We start from the raw sequence: 8,642 nt of genomic DNA on the forward strand, positions 1-8,642 counted from the left end.
TTTGTCATTTTCAACTTTTATATAAATATTGCTATCTGCCGATCCTTTTGAAAAGCCTTGTTGATGAAGATATTTGTCTAAATGGTAGTACCAAGCCCTTGGAGCTTGTTTGAGACCATAGAGAACCTTTTTCAATCTGCATACAAGATTTGGATCATTTCCAAGAATGAACCCATCTGGTTGTTCAATGTACACTTCTTCTTCCAAGTCTCCATTCAGAAAGGCTGATTTCACGTCCATTTGAAATACTTTGAAGTTTTGAAAACTTGAGAGAGCAAGTATCATTCAGATGGCCTCAAGTCTTGCAACAGGAGCAAAGGTTTCTTCAAAGTCTATTCCTTCTTGCTGCGCATACCCTTTACAAACAAGTCTGGCTTTGTTTCTAATTACTTCTCCATTTTCATTCAATTTGTTTTTGAAGACCCAATTTGTCCCGATAACATTCTTATCTTTTGGTCTAGGAACCAGCTCCCAAGTGTTGTTCTTTTCGATCTGCTCAAGTTCTTCATCCATTGCTTTCACCCAACATTCATCTTTGCATGCCTCTTTCACATTTTGTGGTTCAGTAGAGGAGAGCAATGCTAAATAGCTTGAAGCTTCTGCAACTGTTCTTCTTGTTTGTACACCTGCTTCTTTCTGCCCCATAATCTGAGATTCTGGATGATTCTTTTGAACATATCTGGATGGAGTCTTTTCTTCTATTCTTGTTTGCTCCTCTGGTTCTTCTTGAGGTTCTTCTTGAGGTTCTTCTTCTTCATCATTCTGTCGTTGGGGGTAGCCTTCATCTTCTTCTTCATGATGTACTTGCCTAGGAATGTATCCCTTGTCATCAACCACTACATCAATGCTGTCAACAATTCTGCCAAGTCTTTTATTGTAGCATTTGTATGCTTTGCTATGTGGAGAGTAACCAAGAAGAATGCCTTCATCTCCTCTAGGTTCAAGTTTGCCAAGCTGCTCATCAGTATTCTTGATATAGCATTTGCTCCCAAAGATTTTGAAGTGCTTTACCGAAGGAGTCTTACCACTCCAGAGCTCATGAGGAGTTTGATTGCTGTTCACCTGGACATTTGTTTTGTTGAGAATAACAACCGCAGCATGTGCAGCTTCACCCCAGAAATTTGCGGGAGTTCCTGATTCATCAAGCATAGCACGAGCCATTTGTTGGACTGTTCTGTTCATTCTTTCCACAACTCCATTTTGCTGAGGAGTTCTAGCTGTAGAGAATTCTCTTCTTATCCCATGTTCTTCACAGAAATCGAAAAATTCATTTGAGGTAAACTCCCCACCTCTGTCGGATCTAAGGCACTTAATTTTGTGACCTGATTCATTTTCAACCAAGGCTTTGAAGGATTTGAATTTTTCGAATGCTTCATCTTTGTGCTTCATAAGTCCTAGCCAGACAAACCTGGAGAAATCGTCAATGAATAATATCAAGTATTCTTCTCCTCTAGGTGTTCTTTTCCTAAATGGACCGCAGGTATCTGTATGTACTAGCTCAAGAGGCATGCTAGCTGATCCTTCCTTCTCTGGAAAGTTGGTTCTGGTTTGTTTTCCAAACTGACATGATTTGCATATGGTGTTGTCAGCAATTTTGATATCTGGAAGATCGCGAACTGCCTGATATTTGCATGCTTTTCTTATTTGTGAAAATCTTAGATGCCCCAACCTCCGATGCCATAACCAGTGCTCATCATCCTTGCTCAGATAGCATTTTTGTTGTCCTTCTTCAAATATGTATAGATTATTTGGAGTTCTTTTGACTTTGATCACTGTTTTACCTGTATCAAGATCACGAACAAGACATCCATTTGATCTGAATATAACCTCGGTTCTTTGATCACACATCTGGCTGACACTTGGAAGATTATGCTTCAATCCATCAACATACAAAACATTTCCAGCCTTGACATTTTCTTTTAACTGAGCAATGCCATTTCCTTTTATAGTTGCAGGAGTATCATTTCCAAAAGAGACTTTCTTTCCCTTTTCTAGAGCAGAATAAGACTCAAGTTTTTCTTTATCACCTGTCATATGCTTCGAACATCCACTGTCAATGTACCATAGATTTTCCTGTCCCTCTGCATAAAATGCTATCCCACATCTTTCTGTTTGAGGTTCCTTTATTCTCCATGTTTTGGTGCTTGAGGCTTGTTCCTTTTTCTGCTGAAACCTGCTCCTGCATTCAGAGTCTTCATGACCAAAGTTATTGAAAATAGAACATTCAACTTCATTTTCAAGAACCGAAAAGTTGTTATAGGTCCTTTTTGTAATCCCTGTCATACTTCTTTGTTTTTGAGCTTCCCTAGTCATGATCGTTTTATATGCAACACATTGAGCTGCTTTGTGACCAAAGTTATGGCAAGAAAAGCATTGTCCATTGAAGAAACTTCTGCGGTTATCGAATCTACCAGCCAACTGATTGTAATTTCTATTTTCGTCTATTCTTGAACCAAATTGAGAAGATTTTACCTGTGGCTGGTTGTAACTTTTGTTCACCCTTAAGCTGGATTGCCCCTGATAGTTTCTATTTGTAATTCGTCCTTGCTTTACCTGATGATCTTCATTGTTCTTTTGCTCATTTCTTCTTGTTGCATCAAGATAACTTTTTGAGGTGGATGCTTGAGAAGTTTCTCCATTATAGCCCAGACCTGTCTTGTTTAGTGGAGACCGCTGCACATTGATAATCTCATCCAAGGTTTCAGATCCTTTGACAAACTTGAGATTAATAGCTTTTGTTTTCTCAATTTCTTTTCTAAGACCAACAATTTCACCTTCTAATTTTTCAAGATGTTTTTCCTTGTCATCAATTTGAAATTGTAGAGTATCAATGATCATGTTATTTTCTTCTATACATCTCTTGAGTCTAGTAATTTCATCATAAAGGTTATCCACATCTATAGCATCCATATAATCATCATCTTCAAATGCCATTAACAACTTATATTCATTACCTTGTTCATCTTCATCACTGTTTGATAGACCATCACTATCTTCATGAGTGTAGTAGCTTTTCTTATTTGCGTTCCGTTTCTTGTTCCATCTAGCAGGTTCCTTTCCTTTATCCTTATAAGGACATTTTGCAGCGTAATGACCTACTCTTCCACAAGCAAAGCATTTAAAAGGTAACTTACCTCTGAACCTTCCAGAACCCCTTTGAAGATTTCTGACAAAATTTGATTCTTCTTCCTCTTCTTCTGGGATGTGGCTTGTTTCATAATAATCTCCTTTGCCCGATGCCTTGAAAGCTGCTTCTCTTCTGTCTGATGGACCTCCCTTTCTCATTTCATAAGCAGTTAGAATTCCATGTAGCTGAGACATAGTAAGAATTCGTAGATTTTCCTTTTCTTCTATTGCAGATACTTTAGATTCAAACTTGGGGGACAATGATCTTAGAACTTTTTCAACCACAATAGCCTCTTTTATTTCTTCACCCAAATTCTTCATACAATTAACAACCTCATCTACCCGAAGAAAATAGTTTGCCACACTTTCATCATTGTACATTTTGAGAGTCTCATACTGAATTCTGAGAGTTTGAAGTTTAGCACGTTTTACCTGTTCGTCTCCTTCATAGCTCGTGACAATTTTGTCCCATATTTCTTTTGCGGATTTATAGTGCATTACCTTCATGAATTCTGATTGAGATATACATCCTAATAGAGTACTGACTGCTTTCGCATTTGTTTCATACTTCTTTTCTCAACTGCATCTGTAGGAGTAGCTGAAGGAAAAGCATAGCCTGTCTCTACGATGTCCCAAACTTCTGTACCAAGAGATTGAAGATAGGCAGTAACTCTTACCTTCCAATAATTGAAGTTTGTCCCATCAAAAACCGGTGGCCTGATTGATGCTTCTCTCTCGTAGTTGCTCATGATGACGATCTACCTTCAAGCGATCAAGCTTCTCTGAAGGACCTGCTCCGATACCAATTGTTGGAAATAATACTGAGAGGGGGGGTGAATCAGTATTATCTAATTCTTTTAATAAATCTTCCTTATTTGTCCTTTGAATTATTTTTGCATGTCAGTACCATAAAATAATGAGCATGAACAAAGAAAAACAGATAGTCACACCAAAGAACACAAGATATAAGGTGGAAACCCAATGTGGGCGAAAACCACCTGCTGCAATATGTCTCTATCTTCTTTCAAATTAGAAACTTCTTTTACAATGGTTTTGTACTGGTGCAGTCCTTTACCAGTACGCAGGCTGCAACCTGCAGAGAGCTACAACTCTCTCTCTCTCGTTTTCCAGTCTCTCCTGGAAGGGAGCTACAACCCCCAACTTCTTTTCATAAAGCATCAATTGAACATCAAGTACATGAAAGTTACAGTCCACTACAGTTATCAGATCAACAATAACAGAACTAACCCAGAACACCTTATCAACAGAAAAATTCAATCAACAGAACTTTTTAAGACAGGTACACAGTTTTCCCTTCTGTGGCCTGCGTCACTACGCAGTTCACCTTCTGCTTTCCTGCGTCTACCCGCAGAGATCCTTCTGCCGCACTGCGTGCCCACGCACTGTTCCTTGAACCGCGCTGCGTATTGTTACTGCAGGGATGCACCCAAAGATACTATCGCGCCGCGTACTGTTACTACAGGGACGCAGCCAAAGATACTATCGCGCCGCGTACTTTTACTATGCGGACGCACCTGAACCTTAGTCGCTCTGCGTACCCACGCAGTTCTCCTTCTTCTGCTCTGCGTACCGACGCAGGTCTCCTGTTTCTGCTCTGTGTCCCCACGCAGATCTCCTGTTTCTGAGCTGCGTACCCACGCAGATCTCCTGCTTCTGCGCTGCGTACCCACGCAGCTCTTCTGTTCAACACCTGCGTCCTTCTGATTAGGGCCGAATAGGCAGTCCACCAGAATGGCACAGTTGCTCAGATATGATCATGCGCTCGAGAGATCACCCTTCACAGATTCGCCTTCAACTTCCCTTTCATATAGATCAAGCTTTTAAGACCATAACCCAATATTTCAGATCTAAAGATATTCAATTGCAAAATATGCTTAGCCAAGTGATCTCCTTTGCTTTATATAGGCAAGCTCCTCCTAAAATCATGGAACAATACCACGAGCTGACACCATAATAACCCAAAACCGTCGGCTAAATACTAAGAGTAAAACATAAGAAACCCCACATGTGCTTTTCTCTGCCTTGAAATGTGTGCACTGGGGGGACGCACCTCCTGAACGGCTGGCTTGCGTATCTGGATGCGGTCCCTGCATGGTGTACCTGCGGGTACGTACCTTCTGAACTGATTTCCTGCGTACTTCTTTATTTTCAACAAAATGAGGGCCTTGCCACAGGAGTTGCCATCAAGTACAACATCCATACCAGAAACATAATGCCAACAAAATTTTAGATGAAATATAGACCATAACGTTGGTTTGAAATATCTCTTTATAGTGTCAATCTTTTCTTAGCATAGATGTAACAGAGTCTTTGCAACTTTTGTTTTTCTAGACATTTGAAATTTTGGTGTTTGCTAGTATATATATATATATATATAAAATAAAACAAAATAAAATTGCCCTCATTCATTCATAAACTAACTACTTGTTCCCTAACAAATACAAAAGCCTTTTCAAATGTTTTAAATCAATTTTCCTACAAACCAATAAAAACATTTTGAAAAAGTATTGCACAATCAATGAGTACATTGCATGAGGACATGCAATATTTCTAGATTGGGGGGGAATAAAAGTATGTTGGATTTTATCATTTATTTTAAAGTGAATTTGTGGGCAAAAGTTAGGATGCATATACTAACAAGTGAAATGAGATTGGTGTTATGTGTAGGTCAACGAGAAGCTTATGCAGAAAGCTCAACATTACAATGCGACACCCTTTTCATCCACAATTAGTGTAACTTCGAAAAATAATTAAAAAAATGGACATTTCATAAATTCCTGAAAATGAGCTAATTTTTTTTTGAGTCACTTCATACAGGAATGATTGATGGAGATGGTACACAAAGGTGACAATTTTTATGCAGGAATGGTGCTAAGAATTGAAGACAATCTAATGCAAAAGTGATTTTTCGAAATCACAATGAAACATGCATCATTGGACGCTTGAAGGAACTAATTCTTCACTGCACATATCATGACATTTTCCACTACACAAATATCCTTTTGCATCATGACTACTCACCTTTTTCCTTCCAAGCGCCTAAATCATCCCTATGTTGCAACCATCTTCCATTACCTTATCTTTCACGACTTCATGCACGCCTATTTTTCTAAATTGCATACATTCCTTTATCCTTTTCAATTTATTTTTTCCTTCTAGTTTTCCTTTTGAATAAAACTCATTCCCTTTCCATGATTGCATTGCCTTGTTTTCCTCGCCATGCTGATCCACACTACTTGTCCGTGAGTTCTTTCCATTTATAGTCCTACCAAATCTTTTTTTACAAACTCGCGTTGACTGATGCAGGATTCCTTAAGGCCCACCTTTCAACAAGTCTTTCCCCATCGACATCAGCAACTTATCTGGGAAATAGACTAGAGTTCCTTTTGAGTACCTCGAGGCTTGCATGCCTTAATGGCAAGTTCTCTCGCTGATGATCATGGGAATACATCAATGTCCCTTGATCTTCAGATCTTGCAAATGGATAGACGTCAACCCCTTTATTCACATTTTGCAAGATGTACTCGGGTACCTTGGCACTCATTGACATCAATGGTGAGTTGCCTCGCATTGGTTAACAGCATGCATCAATGGCCGGTAATCCAATGATTTCTTTTCATGCTCGACATCAACAAATTCTTTCGCATGATTAGAATTGTACCAAGAAGTTTAGTAGCAGGTGAAGACTATACACTTTTTCACGACCCCCTCAGCAGTTACAGCAGCATGAATTCTGATCTATGAGAGTACCACAGTTCCACTTTCAACATGATTTAGCATCAGCCATTCAGATTCCTTCATTTCCCAGGATCTAGTTACAACAACATCAGTCACATTTGCCTGATCCAGTAGTAGCAGTAGCTACATTCCTATTGCATATTTCATCATTCTTGGGTAAGTAGAGGTATGTTGTTTTCTAATCTTTAATCATGCAATTCCTTATACGCTAACTTCAATATTTTGGAAAATTCCCTCACCATGCTACATTTCCTTTCATGAACCATGTCAAGTTGCTTGAGGATATGCAACCAATTCAGTTGCGGGGAAGGAAGAACTATATTCACTACATATTCACTACCATGATTCCATTTCTTCACCACTATCACTCCATTTTTTTTTCATTTAACATTCACCAACATTTATTTTCCAATGATACTTTGTTGCACTTTTCTTCATACGCAATATTGGCATGCTTCATTAATATTACAAAAGGGCTTTCTTATGCACATTATGATTTCCAGTGAGTGTTTACATTATTATTGAAGAAAAGAGAACAGAAAATGAAATGAATGTTGTTAACACAAGAACCAACATTCTTTGTATTCATGGTTGTCACACAAGAACCAACCATAAGAAAATGTAAGTTGTTACTCATGTCTTTCACATATCCTGGAAACATTCATTATTAAAAGACATCATCATGTAAAGCCAATGTTCAAGATGCCAAATGTTCTTAAAGAGACCCATGCATGGTTGCATGAGGACATGCAACAAATTCAATTGGGGGGGATGTTTGGACTCAGAAATGTCATATTTTCATCCACCTTTTTCTTCACTATTCCTTACATTTCATCATCCCATTAACCTTTTATCATATCATTTTCATAAATGCATTTGGGTTTCACCTTCTTATTTTCCATTTTATCCATTTCTGTATTACAAGTGAATTTATGATTAAATATTAGAAAATATGCATATTTTTATATATATCTCAAGAATATGTGAGTTTTGTGATGTGTAGGAAATATGTGAAGAATTAATTCCAAGAGACTTCTAAAATATCTCCTCCACCATATTAAGGAGATAATTATGCAAGCCTATTCCTAAGGAGAAAATCATGGAGGATTTGGTTAGCATATCTAATCCAAGATATGTGAGAGATTTGTGGAGGATTCAAAGGGATCATATTTTGTAATAATGGGAAAGTAGTTGAAAATGCTTGAGAGATTTGTGGAGGATTCAAAGGGATCATATCTTGTAATAATGGGAAATTAGTTGAGAGTGCTTGAGAGAATATTGGATATGTAATTATGAGATGGTTATCTTCCTCATGTATATAAGAGAGTGCTCTCTCTTCATTTGGATAATAATAAATAATGGAAAGAATGGAGATTAGCTTTAAGAAATAGTTTTGTAATTATGAGAAGGGAATTCTTAGTTTTTCATCTTTTATTGTTATGCTTTCATGATTTGTAATTTGATTCTTGTAATATAATTTGAGATAGTTTTATTGTTGTGAGCTCACATATGTTGTTTGTCATTCAATTCTTCACATGTTGTATTTCTTTCCCCTTATGCAATTTCCTGCTTTCCTATTTAGTATTTCAATGCCTTTGTAGATTAATTCGATTTCAGTAATTTAGATTAAATTAGTTCCACTTCGGTCCTACATATATAGTGCATGTGCCTCGTAAGCCTACGAACCTCGGATTGACAAATTAAATAGTTGGGCAAGTACTACAACAAAATTAAACGATAATATTTTCACCCAACAA

The sequence above is a fragment of the Pinus tabuliformis genome, chromosome 8 (assembly GCF_031772625.1).
Source record: "Pinus tabuliformis cultivar Carrire ecotype Pingquan chromosome 8, CPIR1, whole genome shotgun sequence".
Taxonomy (NCBI): Eukaryota; Viridiplantae; Streptophyta; class Pinopsida; order Pinales; family Pinaceae; genus Pinus; species Pinus tabuliformis.